The sequence below is a fragment of the Erithacus rubecula genome (genome assembly GCF_903797595.1).
Source record: "Erithacus rubecula genome assembly, contig: SUPER_Z_unloc_5, whole genome shotgun sequence".
Taxonomy (NCBI): Eukaryota; Metazoa; Chordata; class Aves; order Passeriformes; family Muscicapidae; genus Erithacus; species Erithacus rubecula.
This window is the reverse complement of record NW_027635819.1, coordinates 1,615,141-1,637,792: the sequence shown is the minus strand read 5'-3', so window position 1 is coordinate 1,637,792 and position 22,652 is coordinate 1,615,141. Positions and strand designations below refer to the sequence as shown.

The window sequence follows — 22,652 nt, the reverse complement described above, 5'->3', positions numbered from 1 at the left end:
AGCTCCAGGCAACTTTGCCATTGTTTAGAACTAGTCCTGAATCAGGATTTACTCTGTTTTCTTCTACTTGATAATTTAGCTAAAGGAAAAGAACTCATCTAATGGCTTGCACTTACCCTGAAGGACTTCAAGTGCCAGATGATAAAACTTTGAATTAAAAAATGAACAGATGAGACAAGGAAGAATGAAGTATTCAGATAAGAGTAAGGAAAGATGTTTTTTCAAAAACAGGCAAAGAAAAGTTTTTGATTATGTATTCCTTATAGAGACTTTTTTTCTTTTTAAGATTGACTCATTATATGAAGAATCCTAAAAATATGGTCATCTCTGGCAGCCAGGATGCAGCAAACAAACCCACTGAAATATCCAATCTGTTCATGAATATGTTCTTGAGGAGAAGGCTGAAAAATAATTTTGTCTTCCTGAGATTGCTAACATTTACCTGAGCATTATACATTTGAAAAATATGACTTTGCATTTAATAATTGTGTGTTGTATTGTTAAGTATTCAGGAATGGCTCAAAAATTGCTCATCTAGAAGGAAAAGAAAGCTAAACAAAACACCTCAGACTTGTGTTTAATTCAGTGTGATTTAAGGAAAAGTGGCTTTCTTTTGCTACTGTTGCCTCCTAAATGTAATGCATAGCCTCATTTTTGAAGATTTTTCTCCCTTCCACATAGCCTCAGAGGCCTCACTCCCACAATGCTTGCTAGTTTTTCCCTTCAATAATACATGACTACAGATAATAGAATTTCAGTGTCACAGATTCTGCACAATCTCATGCTTATACATCAGAAAATGTCACTTTCCTTCTGATATGTTTTAAGTTACAAATGCCTTGCACATTTCAGTGGCTTTCTCATGCTGAGTACTTCATCCAGGCTTGGATCTGATCCAGCTCTCACCATAGGCAGTGGTAAGAATCTTACTGGCTTCAGCAGGGACTAAATGAAACTCTGTGGGTTTTATCTTCATTTCTATGTGTACAGTCCCAAGTGCAGCACTTAAAGAGATGCTTAAATTTGTGAATAATCCTATTCAAAGCAAGGGATCACTCACCTATCTATAATAAAGTACAAGCAAAAGTGGGAGCATGTACACATATTTGTGTAATGTTATATGTATATGCTATTAAATTACTGAGGGCTGCACAGCTCATGAAAGAATATGATTTATTACCTTAAGTGCTAGAATCACAGAATCATGGAAACACAGAGTATCTCAAGTTGGAAAGGATCATCTAGTCCAACACCCTGCTCCTCTCAGGACTACCTAAAACTAAACTTTATTCTAAGTCCTCCTGTCTTATTTCTGATCAGCTGAAAGAGAAGATCAGTGTCTTCATCTCTGTGCTCCCCTTTCAGCAAGATGTATCCTGTAAAGATGCCCTTGTTTTCCCCAAGATGAACAGACCAAGTGACCTCAGCTGCTCCTCCTAAGTCTTGTCCCTACCATCCTGGCTGCACCCCTCTGGATACACCACAATAGTTTGATGTCCTTGTTGTGGCCCCAGAGCTGCCCCAGCACTGGAGGTGAGGCTGCCCCAGCTCAGAGCAGAGCAGGACAATCCCCTCCCTTGCCCGGCTCTGATGCTGTGCCTGATGCTCCCGGGACACTCTTGGCCCTCCTGGTGCCAGGGCACTGCTGGCTCATTGCCATCTACCCCAAACCCCACATCTCTTTCTGCAGGACTGGTTTCCAGACAGTATCTATTCTGTGTATTTTTCAGAAGTCAAACAAGTAAAGAAACTAATACTTTTTGACAAGGCTTTTATTATATCTGAAATTCTTCACAAATAAATGAACTGCAAAATGTAGCCTTTTATCTCACTCAAATTTGTTGTGACACAGGCCTGAATTTTTTTTGTTTACTTTATCTATAATGATCAGATGAATAGTTTGGGTGGATTATTTTAAATCAATAGATTATTTAGGCATTGTTCAACTTCAGTTCGTTTGTAATTTATGATTAAGTACCTGAGTGTTTAAGTATGGTTTCTGTATTCTGTTTGGATGTCTTAAACTTCTGAGATCAGGAAAAGGAGCCAGAAATAATAATTAGTGCACAGTCAAAGTGAGCACACCTGATAACACATTAATGACTTGATATAATATGAAAATAACATGAACAAAATGTCTTTATAATTAGTACAATTATAAAACTGTTTTTGTAAAATACTTAAACCAGTGTTTCTGCTATATTCAGCCTTCAGCAGTTTTTTCACTATATCTGTTACCAAATTTCTGCACTATAGTAAAAGTGCCACACTTCTGAAATGAGAAATCTAATTTTTGCAGGGACAAAAGGTATTGAATATCTTATGGTATAGGGAAAGCATGGAAGCAAAAGCACAAGTTCTTAAGCTATTTTAGTGCAGCTGACAGAGGATTTCACTGACCAATTGCACATAGTTCTGTTATACCAACAACTTAATTAGTCACTAAGAAAAAGTAGTTTTAATGAGAATGGTCTAGATGATGCATAGCATCGTTTTCATACCCATGTGACAAGGCATAAGGGGAAAAAAACATAACAAAAAGGAGTAAGAATTATAACAATTACCTGCCCTTAAAATACAATAGAATGTCAAAAGGTTTTGCCTAGGATGAGGAGGGTGGCTATAAGCACCAGCAGGAGTACAGCTGGCTTCTGTGCATGAGGATAGTTGAACTGTTAGCACTTCAAGTTTTTATTCTGACAATTACAGGAAAAAAAGGAGCCTGAGAAAGTAAAATAAATCCTTCACATGGAAAATAATGACATAGAGAAAAAAGCCCTGAAATGAAGAACCTTAGACCAAGAGGACACAGATCTGGACCTGGTTTTCTCTGGAAGTCTGTTGCACACTCTCATCTGGAGTTTGATGGCATCTCACAGCTTCCAGGGAAAGCAGCCTACCTTGTGCTGGACAGATATATTGGTCTTCTTTCAGAATTGCAGCACAGAGATTCCAGATTGTGGAAAAAACAAAAAATAAAAGAGATGGGAAAAACATGAAGTATTTGGTGTCTTGTTAGTCTTTCACTGAAAAAAAGAGAGCAGAATGCATTGGTAAACATATTGCCTTTTTTTTTTTTTTTTTTAATATTCTGGACCTGATATAATCAGGAAAGAAAAACCCTGTTGGGGTTGACTAAGCAGGTATGCCAAGAAACACTTGTTCATGGAAAGAAAACTGTAGAATCTTGCAGTCTTAGATCTTATGTTTAAAAAATTACACCAAGTCTTTTATATTGAAATGGCATGCCTGGAAAAGGGAAATGCATTCACAGATTTTTCTCGTACTGATAAAAGCAAGAAGCAACTTCACTGGGAAGTGAGTTGCACGATAGCACAAACAAATTCAGAAACATGGAACTGGGACTGTGTCTCCTGTCAAGTGCATAGGCACTGAGATTAACTCTGATGGCAATTGAGAGTAGAATTTGAAATTGTCAATTTGCTGCTGAAGTGCTGCCTATTCCTTAAACATTTGCTTTGTCTAAATGTAGCTTATGCAAATTTGAGAGTGGAGTCAGGGGTTCAGTATATGCAAATATTCCTGTAGCTGAAGGAAAATTAAACATCTTTAGTTAGATGCTGGAGCATGTTATCCTAAAAAATATAACACTCCCAGGAGAGAGCATCTAACATATATCAAATGCTAATCACTGAGGAAGAAAAGAAATTTGTTGCTCTTTATCTCAACATTTTAGTAGTTGTAAAACCCCAAGCTTTAACACAGGGTGACATAATTCTGAAGTCAACATGTCACTGTGCTACAGAAGCTGTTGGTGCCCTAGATGATTTGCTGTTCTGGAATTTCATTGCTCAGAAGGCATTGATAGGAATTGGAGGCAAGTATTCCATTGAAGTGGACAGTATTTTAATGGAAGTTTACCCAGGTAATAAGCTTGACAGGAAGCTGCTTTTCTCCTTAAAACTAAAGCAAAACACCATTTATAACTATTTTGTAACCATTACAATTGGAAAACAAATCTTTTTTATTTAATTCTTTTCATATATGCTGATTTGTTTTTTATTTTTCATATTATTCTTTGTTTTGTTTTCAAGGACTGCTATTTTCAGAAATTTCAGTAGAGAAAACTCTTTTCTTCATCTGAAAACCTCTTTCACATTTGGCTTATGAGCAATACAAGTATTTGAAAGGGTCTTGAAATTTTTTTTGAAGCTCTAGCATATCCTGAAAAGATTCTGCCATGAAAATACATATCATGTCATATCATATCATAATCATGAACAGGGTCTCATCCCAGCAGAATGTCAAATTCAAGTATATGGTAAAAAATTAAGTTTCATTTACATTTTGTCATTAGGTACCACTTAGATTTTGCTGTGACTTTATCATGCATTCTTTATTTCACATCTTTACTAAATCCACAAACCACGAATTTAAACAACCCACATTTTTGACATGTTATACCACATAGTAAGTGTCAGTTTTTTGAACAAAATCTAAGAATATCATAAGATTGAGATAAAATTGAAATCAAATTAGTCTGAAATCTAAAAGCTAAGCTAAGCCATTTACAACAGCTTCATAAAAGGATGAGATATGAAATGCAAATTCTCTCTGGCATTAAATAAGATAAGTTTAAACCATGTCATATATTACAAAGGTCTCTGTTGGTAGATTTTTGAAAGACTGTCACTTTATTAGAACATAGATATTAATAGAAGATCAATATGTAGTGCTGGATTCTAATTTTAAATTTTTGGATAAATGCATATGGTAATTAAATACGGAATTTTGTGATTACACCCTTTGCCAGAGATGGTGTAATTTTAACCATGCAACATAAAGTAATATTTTTTAATCTTTAATTATATTCTAAGATTTTAATAGTTAGATGACAGACTATCCATGGAAGAATTACTGTCAGATGTTTTCGTTTTAAACTCTGGAAAACAATGCTCTGTTGAACACACATGAAGTAGTTATTTCTCTCAAATAAGATTTTCTTATTTTCTGCTTATTTTCTTTTTGTAGTCATCTTACAAAACAGTACTACAGCAGCTGCAGTGATTTTGCTGTTCATCTTTTGTAAAAACTTTTTATCTGCTCTAATCATTTCCATTTTACTGAGTCGCTGATTTTTTTTTTTTTCTCAACACAGAAGAAATGCTCATCTGCAAATGACTTTTGCTCAGCACAGAAATGTGAGGACTCGTGGTGAAAATCACTTATTAGATACAGTGTGACACATGGACTTGTGATGTTGTGACTAGGTTCCTCTCGATATTGCTGGTTTTGTGATGAGTTCCTATTGTAAGTATTTTAATAGGACCTAAATGGAATATTGGAGAGCCAACAGTGAGAGACAATACATCCTGTTCTGATCTGCACCTCTGTGAAATCTCAGGCTAATAATTAACTTTTTTCCATTCTAGTCTGCTCTTTTCAGAAAGGGATTATATGCTTGTGTAAGAGTGACACATTTTTTGCTTCAGCCCTAGTTTTCCAGGTGCCCATGGACAGACAGTGCCATCAGCATTGTACACCTGAGCTGGCAGCCCATGCCAAGAGACTTAGCACCAGATATGGTGCAGGGGTAATTTAGGATTCTTGCACCCCTGTTTGAGCTTTTAATAGATTGTTATTCCTCTCCTTGCTGTGTCTGCTCTTGTTGATGAGAGCTTGAACTTCTTCAATCACATTCTGCTAAATCCCATATATTGCACCTCTGGTCCAGGTCATCCTGCTAAAGCAGGATGCAGCTAGCTTAGTTGAGGCAACAAATTATTTATAAAACTAGTTCTGCAGCTCTACACCTGTATTGTCTTAGACACCTCATCTGGGGTACAATAATGAACATTTGATTTGATTTGATGACCCCTAAACCAGTCACAGAAACTGGTTACAGATGCCCTGTTTGCAATACCTGGAGTATTCCTCAAACCTATTACTGAGACAGCTGGTTTTTGCAGTGTTTCTTGTAGCACATTTTTCACTGAAAATGCTGTCTCAATTCTGACCTAATTTGTTGGTGTAAATCAGGAATAATTTTACTGAAGGCAGCAGAGGCACACTGCTGTGGAAAGGTCAGAAACCAACCTTTCTTGGGAGTCATTCCAAGTCTAGTACAAAAAGCTATAAGGTATGGTGTATTCAGAACTTGGCACAAAATCGTAAATATTGGGTAAAAAATAGATATTTTTGTCATTATCTGACATTTACTTTGCTCTTTCTAAAAGAAAATGTTGACCTAATTGGTTCCAAAATACCTTTCAGCAACATCTGCCAAGTACTTTTCAATGGAGGATGTGGAATAATTTTATTTTCTGTCATTCTCTTATTATAAGTAGATAAAAGATTGATCAGAGAAAGCATAGCCAGCTTTTTAAACCTCTTTTTCTTCCACTCTAGGGCACCTGATTTGACACTTACAATACATCCTAGCAAAAAATTTTATCTATTTTAAGAAGTGAATAAGAAAATTTGTGTTTTGTATATTAATCTATGACTAATTTTTCCATTTTCCCAAAAATTGTCTTGGAAGTCAATGGAAATATATTATTATTATCTAGAAAACCTCCCAATATTCAAAAGTAAACTTTCAGTTTCTGCTGGTCTATATTATCATCTGGAGATAAAATGGAGAGATGTCTAACCTCTGGAAAAGCTCAGCATATTCAGAGCCTCAGCAGCACTCAACTATAGCACAACATCTGTATGGTAAAAAGGTACCTAGTTCATTAAAGTTATTGAGAGATAAATGGGATGCATCATCCAATTCCCATTGCAACCATTTCCTCTGGCCAGGAGATACTCCTGTCCACGTGGAGCAGAACAACATGTTTAGAGGGACAGTGATTGCCTGCTCTGTGGAAATTTGGTCACTCACAGACCAAAACCTCTGAGATCTATGAGAACAGAAAGAGAGAGAGAAGTAATTTTCTAGCCAACTGGTGAACACAGACATTCATATCAAAGGAATTCTAGCTTTTCCAGTGTATTGGGTTGTCCAGTTGATGTTTGGTCACTAGTGGTGTCCCACAGGCATGTGTGTTTATTTGGCACAGTCCAATTTAATATTCTTTATTCATCTTCATTTACCTTGATGAGAGGATCAAGTCAACCATCAGCAAATTTGCAGGTGACACCAAGGTGGGTGGGAGTGTTGAGCTGCTGGAGGAGAGGAGGGGTCTGCAGAGGGACCTGGACACACTGGATCAATGGGCTGAGACCTGCCAAGTGAGGTTCAACAAGGCTGAAGGGCAAGTCCACACTTTGTTCATAACACCCAATGCAGCACTACGGGCTCAGGTCAGGGTGGCTGGAAATCAGCACAGTGGAAAAGGGCCTGGGGTCCTGGTCAACAGCAGCTGGGCATGAGCCAGCTGTGCCCAGGTGGCCCAGAAGACCCACAGCACCCTGGCCTTTATCAGCCATAGTGTGGTCAGCAGGACCAGGGAAGCAATTCTTCCTCTATACTTCACACAGGTGAGGTTGTACCTCAAGTCCTATGCTCAGTTTTGGGCCCTTCAATTCAGAAAGGACATTGAGGTGCTGGAGTTTGTCCAGGGAAGTGTAACAAAGCTCATGCAGTGTCTGGTGTACGACCTACAAGGAGCATCTGAGGGAGCTGGGATGGTTTACCCCATAGAAAAGGAAGCTCAGGGGAAGCCTTACTGCTCTGTATAACTCCCTGAAAGGAGGGTGCAGCCAGATGGGGGTAGACCTCTTCTCCCACATAACCAGCAACAGGATGAAAGAACACAGCCTCAAGCTGCACCAGAAGAGGTTTAGTTTGGACATTAGGAGGAATCACTTCATGGAATGCACTGGAATGGGCTGGATGTGCAGCTCAGTGCCTTGGTGTAGTCGTCAAGGTTGTGATTGCTCACAGGCTGTATTTGATAATCTGAGATGTCTTTTCTAACATAATTGACTCTTTGATTCTGTGACTTTGTGATTTGCATGGCTGAGTTTTGGTAGCAGGAAGGCTGCAGGGGTGGCTTTTGTTCAAAGCTTCTGGAAGCTCCCCACATGTCCAACAGAGCCAGTGCCAGCTGGTGCCAAGACAGACTCACCACTGGGCCAGGCTGAGCCCATCAGTGACAGTGACAGCAATTTTGGATAGCAGGTTTAAGAATTAAATTAAAATATTGCAGAGAAGAAAACTGTGGACAGAGAGGAGAGGAGAGTAATGAGTTTATGTAAGAGGAAGAATTCTGCAGTTACCAAGATCAGTGGAGAAGGAAGGGGAGCAGCTGCTCCAGGTGTCAGATCAGAGATTCCCCTGCAATCCATGTGACAAACATGGTGAGACAACTGTGCCCATGCAGGTCCATAGCAGAGCAGAGCAGCCCTCAAAGGACTTGGTGCTGGAGCTGGGCAAAGCCCAAAGTAGGCTGTGATCCCATGGGAAGCATGCTCTGGAGCAGGCTTGTGGCAGGACCTGTGGATCTAGGGAGAGCAGAGTCCACGCTGGACAAGTCTCTGACCAGGGCTTGTGAATCCATGGGGGTTCCACATTGCACCCCATGGAAAGCACCCCTGCTGGAGCAGTTTGTGAAGAACTGCAGCTGATGGGAAGGATCCATGCTGCAGAAGCTCAGGAAGGACTGTCTCCCATGGGAGGGACTCCATGCTGGAGCAGGGGGACAGTGACTAGTCTCTTCCCTCTGCAGAGGAAGAAGAGACAGAGGATGGATGAACTGCCCATAATCAGGACTTGGGTGCACAAAGCTCTGAACTGCAGCAGCTTTGCCAGGAAACCTAACCAAGCTGCTTTTTGATCAACAGGTTCCCATCTGTACAATATGAAAAATGCCATTTGTCATAGTGCTAGTGGTGAGAATAGCTATAACAGGGAACACATCCCACAGAGGTTGCAGTAGCATAATGGGATGCAACCTCACAATGTAAATAACATGCAAAGCATGGAGAGTCCTTTTTTCATAGCTTCATCTGCTGTTTTTCATTTTACAACAACAGATACAGGTTTTACTACAATGCTTTGACTTACTTACATGCAAATATTTTATAACAAATCTGGACTTCTGGTATTATAAAATGAATACTAATCCTGGTAATCAGGAACAAGAAAAATACAGTTTGGAGCTTCATACACAAATAAACATTTGTAGAGAAATTTGCATCTGTTCTTATATGTGTGATCTGAGTTCACTATATTGAAGCTATTGCCTTGTTAGTCTTGGCAACATGCTGCTGAAAGAAACACAGCAGTTGTAGGGAGGTTCATTCTTTTCCATCAAAAACATGTACCTAATTAAATGGAACTGCTTGTGTTTTCATTTTACCTCAAGCCTCTATTTGGCAGGAAAGAACAAAAAATGGGTTCTAGTACCATGGCAGTCTTTTGTGCAACAAGCTGAAGAAAAAAAAAGCTTTTTACTTCAACCTAATCACCAATTTGGGTGTTCACAGGAACTATTTTTCAGGAACTCCAATTGAAAATGTGTAGTTCTTTTTCATAAAATGAGAGAATTTGATATTAATTATTACAGACCTTTTAGTCAACCCAAGGTCCTGTTCTGAATTTTGACTCTATAGGCAGTATAATATCTCTTAGTGCAAAATGTGCTCTTCCATTCTGGTGGGATCTCAAATCCTTACATATAATATTTATTTCCTGCTGTGGCTTCAATTTGTTTTTTGTAGTGTTAGCAGATTTCCAACAGAGATTTTCTTTGTCTGTTGCAAATGTTAAACAATTTGCAGGAGAAATTTCAGGTCATGGGTTTTTTTACACCTTAAACATATAAAGATTAAAGAATGAATGTGAAGTCAGCATGTAGAGAATCCAGCTTACAGAATGAAATCAAGGATTCAGCTTCTTAATTCCCAGTGGAATTCATAACATCTGCATTCACTGTTACCACTCCTTCAACTAAATGGGTTCTTCAGAGGCACAATTTGGTAAACTTTGAAATACAGTGATGAAGTTTTGTTTTTCTTTCTGGCATGACATGGAAACTGTTCAGGCACTTGTTTCTAATAGAAAAATCTAAGAATCTAACACTTTCTATTATGGTTTAATTTTTCTCCTTAGTGTTCCCAAAGACATAAACTCTTGTTTTATTTTTTTTGTTTTAAAGAGGAGGTACATCTAACCTTTGTAACATAGAGTGAAGGTATTAGGAAAAAAATCCATTCTGAACATTACCTTCATGCTTCTGTGCACAAGTGTGGAGTTGTAGGACCCTCAGCACAAATCAAGGAATGGGTGTTTCCAAGCCTCTGTTCTTCTCTGCGCTTACATTTCATTGCATTGAAAATCTGCTTTGGCCAAACTGTGTCCTAGCTGACAGTGACTGGGAGAGGAGTGTGCACAGAAGTTCAGATACTGGTTCTTGGCCTGCTATAGTCATCAAGTCCATGAGGGACCTCCTCTAGGAGAGAGAAAAAAAAAGGTTTTATTTTGTTTTTTCAATTGAAGTTTTGAGACTTGTCCATGACTACATTGGTATAGGGACTGTATTTGGCAATGGGAAAATTTAAAATGTCATAAGCAATTCTTCCATAAGAAATTTCTTTTAGAATCTGAGTTATTTGACCAGACTTAGATCTTTAACCCAGCAGATCACTCTTAATGAAATGATAGAAACTTTGCAAACCTATAAAACAGTTTCTTTCCTATACCCATATCCTCCAACAAGCAGGAGGCATTGTCATTGAACATACTCACTAACAATGTGCTGAATACTATCCAATACACATAGGCAGTAAAATGAAACTGCAAAAAAATTATTTGGGTTTGATATTTTATCTGAATGATAACTTCAGCACATGTCCTGTAGTTGCATACCAGCCCAGTTGTGGTACTCTATTTGAGTTGTGCATAAATACAGAAGGATCACACCAACAACCTATTTGTAAATTTTGATTCTAATATTATCACGTGGAGAAAGTAGTAAACATTTTTTTTCAAATTGTGAATCACAAAATATGTCAGACCAATTACAATTCATGGATATTTATGATTGTGCATATCTCTCTTCATCAGTTTATTTCTTCCCATTTTAATTAATCCTATAAATATTTTATAATGCAATAAAAATATATTAATTGTTTATTTAAAAAGGAGTGCTATTCGATAATGTAAAATTTTAGTTATAAATAGACATGAATTACACTTCTAAATGGTTGTTACCTCTGCACTTTATGAATTTTAATTTCAGTGAAACAGTCTCTGAAATAACTTTATAATTTACAATAGCATAATTTCCAACTTTTCAATAGCAAAAGAAGTCCAAAAAAGCTATTTTTTGAAAGTAGGCATGTTGTGGTATCAGATATAATTGATTAATCCATTTAAAAGATATAATTGATTAATCCATTTAAAAGATATCATCTTATTGGATTATCTGAGATTTTAACATCTATATAGAAATAAAATTAAATGAAGAATCTGTTTTCTTGTAGATGAATACCACAGACTTAATGAAATGTAGATATATAAAAGAAAAAGATACTGCTCATTAACTTCTGTCAGTAATGTAGATATTGCAAGAGATCAACAGTTACAGCAGGATGTAACCTAATGACTTTTGGATATTTTATTAAGACAAGACATTTTTGAAATAATGATTATTGTCATTTAACACAGCATAATGCCATAGACCATTTAATTTGAAAAGGAAAGGAAACAGCAGAAAAATAAAAATAAGTTTGGAGCTGGTGACCCTTTACAATGAACAGCTTGGAATTCATGTAATAAATGTTAAGTTTTTCCACTATGTTCTTATGCTTGTGGCTATTAGATTTATAATTCATGTTCAAGAATAAGAAAAATATGGAGAGCAGAATCATCAAATAATTACAAAGCAGGCCCTCCTATCTAGGACACACACACATGCTGTTGTAATGCTATTTCGTTGGGGAACCAATTGCATTTCAGGAGCCTTTTGGAAGAAAGATGTAGGAACATCTTTGCTCCTATTTGAGGAATGATACAAGGGGCTATTTCTGAATGATTAATTAAAGGGAATCAATCTTCATTGCATTGCCACTGACATGAAAAGCACCATAGCTGTGCAATAATCACATGCAATTATTCAACTATCCCTTTGGCAAGGACAACGTAATTAGTCCTGGTAGTGTCAAGAGATTTTCTTTATACCCAACAAATTGGCGGTTTTAATCAAGTGTTGCTGAAAATTTATCATAACACAGGGAAAACAATAGGTGAAGGTACAAGGCCCCAAGTTGTGTGAATCCTATCTACTACAGTACAAATTTACAATACTAACAATGTGATGAATGCTACCAGTCCTTGAATAGCTGGTTATAATTGGGTATCAGTATCACACACCACAGCTCCTGTTTGTTTAAAATCGTGGGCATGACCCTTCTCACACCTCATTACTTGCCCTGCTCCAAGCCCTCATATCTGTTATTGTGGTCACCTGTTGTCACAGCTGTCAAAGGTCATCCTGAGGTGTCAGGGGGTGCCACTTAGGTCCAAGCCCCAGGCCTAGTGAAAACAAGCACAGCTAAACCCAGGATCGTTCAGCCTCATTCAGTGCCTGAGCTCTGAGCTCCCATAAGTTGAGCCTTCCACATCCAGAGGCAACAGAGAGCTAGAAGCACTTGTAGTGTGTGGTAAAATGAAACCAGTCTGAATGAAGTCAGTAAGCTGTATCTTATGCTCTGTAGCCAGACTCTTGGCAGACATTTAACAGGCACTGATGTTTAAGCACTCTTGAGCCCCTGGGCTGTGCCACATTTTGTCAGATTGGCTTGCTCCTGCTTTTGGAATGCTTGTAGTCACATTCAGCTATGAGGTCAGTCATATTTCTGCTAGCTATAACAGATTTATGCCAGTATTGAATTTGGTTGCAACTCTTTCATTAGCATAGCAGGAGGAAATGCCTTTAAAATTGCCATATTACAGACAGAGGGTTCAGAGTGTACAGAGTACATGAGAGAAACCAGACTTACAGAGGGAGCCACTAGAAAAGACAACATGTTAAAATTGACTGCGCATCTGAGATAAAACCTGTCTCAGTATAGACAGATTCATCTGCATCTCATATAGTGTTGTATGAGGTAAATGTACATGCTGCCTTATTTGTCAAATCTTAAAGTAATTTAATTTTAAAAATGTTAATTTTTATTACATATTAATTTTTATATTACATTTAGTATAAGTCCAATAAGACAGACAATACAGGCAATTCTTGTCAGTAAATCTGTGACAAGGTAAATCTATTTTTATTGTTACCTGCAATTCTCACTGTGGCTATTTGAATACTGGCAGGTAAAAGAAAAATATGCCCTACAAATGATTTACAATCTAGAAAAAGTGTTCTGTTCAGCAAGCCTAGAAAGGTAATGTTTAGCCAACAGTTTTCTGACTGTCTTGGAAATGAAAATTTCTTTTAAACTGAAAAACTTAACAAGGATCCATGGTCCATTCTCTACAGAGCAGATTTGGAGAACTGCTTGTTCAGGTTATATAAAGCTGTAATACTTAGGGCCAGGATAAAGGGGAGAAAAACACATTTTCCCCCATAAGTGTGGTCTATTTTTTCACCTCTCTGCAGATTGAAAAGAGGAAGAAAAATGGTCTTTTCATTCCTGTATTCTTTTTCCTTTTCCTTTTTTTTCAAATAGCTCCAAACTCATCTCTTACAAATGCTGCTGGCCTGTATCACAACACAAAGAAATCAGTAAGATAACGGCAGAAGCATTGTTCTTTCTGCCTTCAAGGGTTGTGTTCAGCTTTATAAACTATCTGTTTCTGCTAGGTAGGTTGTCCAGTGACTTCATACCTTCTACTTTTCCTTGTCTTTTTCTAAAGGCAGAAGTATGTTGACTTTTTAATATCCACTGTCTCGGAGATTACTTTTGAGCTCAGAATGCAAAACTTTTCCTCAGGCTACATTTCCATTTTCAGTGTTTTATAACCTCATGAGTGGAACTGCATTGCACACTGACAGAGGCATACATTACTTGTGGCAATGTGTTGGTTTGTTGCATTGTATTGCATTTAGTTGAAGGAACATCTCCCTCCATCCCTCCACTCATCCTCCACCCCCACACACTCTCAGAGAAAAAAAGAGGGAGGAAAAGAAAGGGAAGAAGAAAGAGAGTAGAGAAGAAAAAAACAGCACACATACGCATGAGATTTTGTGTCTAATCGGAATAATATTTAGCCTGCAGAAGTCTCTTACCTTAATGATTTCCCTGAAAATTTGTCTTGTCAAACACAGGTAAAAGCTTTTGCATCATATGAATGGAATCAATCTGGAAAGAGCACAGCACAAGATAAAGCAACACATTGGTTTGGCAGAATCATGCAAACGTTGAACAAATATAGTTACTATCAGAGAATGTTGATTCTTCAGCATTGCATTCCCTTGAGTATACTCTATTCTTGAGCTATAAAACTAACAAAGCATGTGTGAGTACACAAGTGTGTGTACTGTTCTCCTGCATTCCTATGAGACGTTAATACCACAACTGTAGACCAAAAAAATTCAATTTTGCTGCATAGATATACATTGAAAATGTATGATTCAATCCATCTTGCATTGCCTGATGTGTGTATATATATATATGTGTATGTATGTATATATATGTACTTTTTTTTTAGTGTACTGCTCCAACACTTCTATCAAGGTTTGTCATTCTTTTTGTCATTCTCTCAATGTCTTCCCAGCCAGTATTTCAGTAAGATGGGTAGCCACAAAAAGCACAAGGCAGACATGAAAATTAAAGAATCCAATATGTTGAAAGAAATATGGATGTGAAGAAGCAAAGTAGTAGGAAGGAAGATGTGATGACATGTGGAAGGAAGGAGACAGGAAGGGGGTAAATATATAGTAAACTACTCTGGAGAAATTAGGAAAGAGAGAAGGGATGATTGGAGTTTACAGCTGTATTCTGTTCTAAGGAGGCTAAGAGCAGTAAATTAGTACTGAGTGAATTTGTGAAGATCTGAACTGATAACAGTGTCAGCAAAATATACTATGAAGGACAGGAAACAAAAGAGAAGAGAAACAAAAATGTGTAAAGTGGGTGAAAAAATCAAAAAGGTGAAAATCTATATTATTTGCTCTTGTGTTGTCTGATTGTTTTATTTTTCAACACATGAGTTGAAAGTCTGTGTGGGTGGTGATGGAATCAAAAGTCTGAGGACCTATGTGACGCCACAGTAATTTGGTTAATAATAAGAAAGAGAGAAAAGGGCTCATTGATAGAAGGAAAAAATAAGATAAATTCAAACTACAACACAGAGACTTGTGAAATCAAACTTGGATCTGGAATTTTTGGGTTATGTTTTGATCACTCTTCTACGAATATGTTCTTTACAAAATATTACAATAATAATAACAATAACAACAACTATTATTATTATTATTATTATTATTATTACTTTTACTATTGCTATTAATATTAATATTACTCCTGAGAACTTAGGTTGAAATTTTTGATTGAGTACACCTAAGTACTCAAGAAAGAACATTTAGACTTCTTTTTATCAGACAATCTTCATCTTTATCAGAAAAACAAGTGTACAAATGCTGAAAGAGCCTACCTGCACATCCTATATTTAGGGTGGCCAACCGCTTATTGGAAATTTGACAAGGGAACATTGAAAGCAAAGTCTTCTAGAATGAAAATAAATCAGGCTTATATCTTCCACCCTCTCTTGGACTGTACGTATCCCAGGTATTTTAAATTTCAGGATTTCCAGATTCCAGAAAAACAGGCAACAGAAATGACAGTTTACAGGAAAAGTTTCTCTTATCGAGTTTTTTCATCAGTATTTTGTAAAAGTTTCTATCCTTTGGTTAAATACCCAAAATCCTCAGTCTGGGAAATGCAAACCCTGGTGATTTCTCCTTCAACTTACTTCCATTTTAAAGGATTTTTAATACTGTATCATGAAAAGGAGGTGAGTAAATATAGACATACCAGACATGAACAATTCATAACAACCCCTCCAACATGGTAGGTATTAAAGGAATATATTGTCAATTAATTATGAAAAATGGAAAAATTAATAAAAACTAAGCTTGGCACTCAGGTGCTATAATGAAGAAATAAGACAGTGTAAAAAAATAATCCTGTTTTTATGTATGAAATGAGTACTTAGAAACCAGAGTCATGAGGTCCTGAATTAGACTTTGAAAGGCTTGGGTCACATTTAGAGTTTAAGCCAGTGGACACATCTGAAAAAAAATCTTCTTCTGAAAAAGAATCTGACAAATTGCTCTTCACCTCCAGATATGAAGGAGGAGGTGCAACAAGAAAGAAGAAAAAACATAGATATATTTCTGAATTAAAGTCAGGAGAAACAGAAGATGATTATATAGTTTACAGGTTGAGACTATAGTTCATATGGTCTCTCAATCTCATCCTCCATGTCAATGACTGGACTGAAATTCTTGCTGTTAATGAGGATTCTTCCATTAGAATGTTAAACTTTGTGTGACTATAAACTGAGGGCCAGTCTTCAGATTCTCCTTTTCTCACATCCTACACAAGACCATCCTGCATTGAATGAAAAGGCTAAGTTAATCACAAATGAGATTTATTTTACCTGTGTTTATATCATAGAATTGATTTTGTTGCTGGAATTCAACTGTGCCTTGTCCTGTTTTGGTATTCTGGAGTGGCTCATTGGGCCCCAAGTATATAGAGTGATGAGACAAACACTGAAGTGTGATGCTGTGCCATTTAGCTAAGTGCACATGGGGAAATCCACTGGGTCTCTCTGAGGATTTTGTAGTCAGGTTAACATTAAAAGGGAAATGCTCAGTTGTGCCCCATTCCTTTTCACTTTCAAGGTAATCAAAGGATTTGCAGTAACATTAGCTGGAATAAGTTTAGATCCTTTTTAAAGATTAATCCTAGATGTTTTATGGCAGGTGGTTTATCCATCATCTCAGTGCCAATTATGTAAGAAAACATGCAGAAAGTCATAATTTTTAAATGTCATTTTATCATTCACTGTGGGGCTTAATATTATGTGTCAACCTTACAAACAAATGCCTCCAGGAAAAGTAAAATCTCATCTTCTCTCAGGATATTAACATTTACAAATATTTGCTTCAGGTCTTTGGAGATGATATCTTCAGCTGTTATCTTTTGACAAGTTATAGATATAGGAAAAAAATCACGGGCTGAATTCCTCTGTCTTACAATGCTATGGATTAGGAGTAATTCCAGGAAGTCAAAGCATTTGCATCAGACTAAAGCTAATTAACAAGAGCAGAATGGAGCCCAGAGTTACACTGTGAGACTCACACGTAAGTGCAATCTGCAACTAAGAATAAATGTGCTTAATGTAACCTTCATAAGTCATCAGCACTGATTCCTTTAATTCTGTTGTCTGTTTATTCATATTACAGAATGCCTTTGTTTAAATATTTCTCTGACCTAGTTTAACAAAAAAGCACATCAATGATGCAAACCCCAACAAATGAACTGATACATTATATTTGTAAACAGTGGCATGTTTAATCAAATTGCACTGGATGATAAATTCAAGTGCTTGCTTTCTTCAACAGGAAAACAGCTCATGTTTGTATTTGTTTTATTTATAGTTTCTCTCTTTTTCTTTTGTTCAGCCCACAGGTTGTTGCATTTGCTGTTTGTATTTTCCTGTAGAGTTTAAAGAAAACAGGAGCCAAACAACAAACAGTTACAAAGGCAGATAATATTTGAATGACCTTCACTATTTTTATTCTGAAAAAATATTAATCAGGGTTTGGCATGAAGGATACTTCATCATCTATTTGATTATCTGTTTATTTGTGCTAACACTTAAGGAGCATCAAAATGACTGTTCCTTGCACTCCTCATGCTACAGACCCAAAGTAAAGACCAGTGTGTGACCAGAACTTCCTACCTAAACAGAGAAGACAGATGGAGGTTCTTTGTCAGGGAAGACTAAATTTGCCTTCACAGGTTCTTGTTGCTTTTTGATAGATATAGGGAGCAGCACTCTAGGGATGAGACATTTTGGTCTCAAGTTCATTTAGAAAAGGTGGGGCATAGTCAGGAGCTGCAGCTGCAGCCCTCTCCATGAACACCAAGCACAGATATGGCTCTTGAGGCAAGTAGCAGGTAAGCACTATACCTAAATTCTTGCTGTTTTTTATAAACAATATTTTTTTTTACTTAATTTTTAAACACTATCTTGCAATAATACATGTTTTAATTTAAAAACCTGTTTCACAAGAGTGAAATGCTTAAAAATTTACTTTAGGGAAGTATAAATATTTTTTTAAAATCCTTTCTCTATTCTTTACTCCTTAAAAGAAATAGTTTTAAACTTCAGTTAAAAGTGAATTTTAAGGCATTTTATTTTTATTGGAATCCCAAAATGGATTACTTGAAAGATAGTCATATTTGGGTTACTCAGAGGGTTAATATATCTAAGTTTATAGTTGAAATTTGGGACTAGACCTAAAGAAAAAGTACAATCCAGTACTTTTTCCAGAACAATGTCTCTTTTCTTCTTTACTGGCTTTTTATTTAATCAATGCACATTATTTCCAAAACCATTAGTCAGTGTTCTCTAATTTATCAGTGTTTTTAGTGGTGACTTCCCCCCTCCACCCAGTTTAAACAGCCTGCATAAGGCCAAGAAGCAGTTCTTTCCCACTTTTATCACAGCTGGTCATAGATCCAAGGCCCGGACTGATATTTAGTCCCCAGTTATTACATTACGCATCATTGCTCATTAATTAAAATTAATAGAGCTATTTGCTTTAATATGCTACAAATTAGCTTTAGAAATGGGATTATATTAGGAAGACAGCTTCTCACACTCTTCCAAGATCACTGCCTAAATAAGCCAGGGGATTTTCAGAGGATTCATCAATGCCAAAGAAGACTACTAAAACACTCCTGCTATCTATGATCCAGGTAACCACTGCTGGTAGTTAGGGTGAACATTTCCCACAGTTGAACTTGATGATAACAGCAACATTTTTCACTAAAGAGAGAAGAAATAATTTACTCAAGCTCATATTGAAAGTCACTAGTGAAACCAAATTAAGGTCTTAAGGTTATCATGAGCCAACTGCAACCTTCCCCTTTATTTAGCATCTAGATATACTAAAACAGCACTAGCAATGCTAATTAGTGAAATTAAAAATTTTAGGGCACTCCCCATATGAACTTTTTTCTTTTTAAGCCAGGTTTAGCATTGGTCCTGTTTTACTAGTACAATATATATTTTCTAGGGAAACTTCAATTTTTTCTGAAAATTAATCTCTTCCAATAAAAGTTAGCTGACAGCAATGGTCTTATGCTGGAATAAGACTTGACCCTTTTCTTCTATTCACTCAAAATGCAAGGAATTAAGACAACTCTCCAGTAAAATCGAGTACAAGTATGATTTAAGTCATAGCCCTCAATTAGTACTTATTTTAGCATCTTTTCTTTGTGTCTATGAAGAATGAAAAAATAAAACTCGAGTGCTTATGAAGGATCCCTTCGGTAAAGGCCAACTACAAGCATAAGCAGTAGGAAGCTAACTCCAAGGCCTGCATGCTTTTAGAACACTGTCTGCCAGAAAAGCAAGTCCATTCTGTCTGTCTTTGTGTGGTGCTCTGGCTGGAAGCTGGCATTGTTACTGAGGGGTATCAAGGGGTCTCTCATGGGCCGTGGATTCCTGAATCCAGAACAGGTGCAGTCACACCCTCTCTGCAAACAGAACTACTTTGTTTGAATAAGCACAGCAGAGAAGAATGGGATGTATTAATAGCTAAATAGTGTCTTTATTAACAGTGGAACAGCTGGTAGTTCTGTATGACAGCACTCATTCCAATCTATTTTATCCAATTGCAAAACTATAAGCACACCACATCAGGGAACCAAGGGGACCACACACAAGCAATCAGCCATTCAACAGCACTATAATTGCCTCACAGTTGGAAGTTTGCTCTGCTCAGCTACTGTTATTCTTTTAGTTTGAATTGTTGATGCACTGCAACTATCTGGAATCTAGTGTTGTTAATGCAGATAAGCTTGCTCAGAAAAACTCCCTTTGTTTTACAAGCTAGCCTGCTGCAGGAACTGCTGCTGTGCCTCTGAGGATTGCAGATGCCTCAAGTGTTAGGTACCAGGGCTGAAACAGAGTCAGGCAGTCTGAACATTCCAGCCCTATCTCCCACAAAATGGTTACCCTGACGAGGGGAAAGAAATCCCAGTAAACTCTTAAAATTCTGATTGACCCTACTTCTTTGCCGAAGACTTCCTACAGAGCAAAAGAATAGACTCTGTGAGTCCATCTGAGATGTATAAATGTCTGAAAGTAGTAACTGCGATGCAGCAAGGAAGCTATTCTGGAAGGAATTAGTTTCAAATACAATAGGCTTACACATGTAGGTAATGAGTGTGTGTATGTACGTCTTAGTGTGAGTGCAAAGAAGATACAGCAAGGAGAGGGATATTGCATTTACTAGGTGATAAAGAAAATTCAATTTAATACATTTGGATTCCTAAGGAACTAAGAATCTGTGGAATTCTAGGTTGCAGTTTGCAACACTGCTGTTGATTACTGTCTGATGCCCCAGTTGTTTGCAATATGCACATATCTTGATGCTAACACTGTTCATTGTGGCTTGATTTTGCCATTTCTTTCATCTGTATGCCTTCTCATACCCATACATTAACCCCTTTTCCCTTCCTACCACAGCATAATGCTTATTTGGCAACTTCTCAAAGTATCCTCCAGAGAGAAGATTAAAAAGCCCTTGGCTGTAGCTAGGCTAGCAGAATCCATACAGATACAAAATTATAAAATCCTTCTACTTTGCAAGGTTTTTAGCTTTCTATTTCCCATCGTCTTCTGGGATTAAATACTAGAGGACTAATTCTTATTCAAAGTTTACTATTCAGTAGATCTCTCTCAGCCTTTATACAAAACAACATTTCAGTATACTGTTGTGATTTCTTTGTTATGGCTTGACATACAGCTCTAGGTAATAAAATAATATGCTGTCCCAACTTGTTATCTATTGCTGCTGTTTTCAGGTCATCCTTTTTGCTTCATCTCTACTGATGCACCTTGTGGATCAAGTAGCAGTCTTTATAAGCATAACAGTATATTTGTATGAATTAAGGATTACTGTTAAAAGTAAAATTAGTCTCAGGACAGCTTGGAAAATTCAGAATAGTGAAGAAAATGTCCTATAAAGAAATCAGCAATCTTGGAAGTGACAAAATTTCTTTTTGAACTTGAGATGTGAAATAGAATCTTCATATGGGTGGTCATTAAATGTTAAAAGCACACACAAATGACAAAACAAGAATAACTGGGGGATCATCTAGGGTGATTTTTGAAAAAATAATAATTGCCAAATATAGGAAAAATATGAAGGTGCAAGCTGTAATTGTGCATGCAAAATCAACTGTGAACAAAGTCATTAATAAACATCATTTTTCCCCACTGTTAGAATTATTACATTAGTAACCAAGAACACAATTAATGACTAAATGCTCATTTTGCCTGTGCTTATAGACTTTTTATTGTCTGCTGCAGGGAAGTCAGATTTATAGTAGGTTCCCACTCTGGTTTGTACTCTTGTAACTAACACTACTTCAGGATTTCTTCCTTGACAACAGGTGAAGCACCTTAGAATCAGGTACATAGTAAAACTTGTAATTCTGAGAATGCAAAAACACTTTACACCTAGTAAGTTGGTCAGGGTGACCAAATCCAGCTGGGTTCCAAGTATTTAATGGGAGTGTGTTCAAAGCTGGTGCCATAACCCATTACATGCACTACAGCACTGTTCCACCAAGCCTCCCCTGGCAAATGCCTGAAACCAGGAGATATCTTTTCAAACTGTGATTCTGAAATGAAATAAAAAGGTAGCACAAAAGATATCATTATGATTTGCAACAACATTAAAGAGAATACTTGGAAAGATTCTTCTACAAACCATGCTGAATATTTATTTATTTAGGGTTATTCAATACTAAAAGTTAGGGAAATTAAAATGTCCTACTGGCCCCAATAGAGATTTTAAGATTCTTGTCAGTTAAATATGAGATATTTATGTTTTATAGTATTAATTAATATTTGATAATTCTAGATCAGTATTCTGTTTCCTCCTAAGCCTTCCAAACAAGCCATTGAAGAAATTACTGTTTGGTTTAGAATGATTTATAGGTAATGGTTCAAGTATAAATAATTAAGCTAAACAGAAAACTCTGAAAAGCAGCTGAAGAGGATTTGGGGTATCTGGTTCCTTCAGGTAACTGCTTCTAAAGTGAGATTTTACAAGGTCATTCAAATTACCCAATTCATGCCTTAGTATAGGTAATATCTCTGTGCTTTTAGCATTCTTAGCAGCTACATGAAAAATAAAGTTTTGTAACTGTGGTGCACTGTGTTGTGTCTCACACAAGTTTGTTCACCACTTAATTGACTTGGGGAAAAAAAAGAGGAAAAACAGTTTCGGTGATAATCTCAGGAATATTCCTCTAGTAATCTATATAGTTGCAACAGTGAAAAAATGTATCCAGAGAACCTTGAATGTAATGGTACATAAGCATTTTGTATCTGTACATCTTTCTTAAGGAATCCATAAAATATGCACAGAGACACTACATTTGCATCTAGGACTGTTTAGAATTTTTTTTTATAAAACCCCATGTATTTCATATATTGCAAAAATCATGCTAGGCACTGCTTCCTCTTATTTTTCATA

General features: G+C 36.8%; 1 long non-coding RNA gene across 1 annotated transcript in view; it reads left to right on the top strand.

Annotated features, from left to right (window-relative positions):
• The window catches only part of LOC306815034, a 178,750-nt gene that overhangs the window by 96,413 nt on the left and 59,685 nt on the right, over window positions 1-22,652 (top strand). The gene's annotated exons all lie outside the window — the stretch shown is intronic.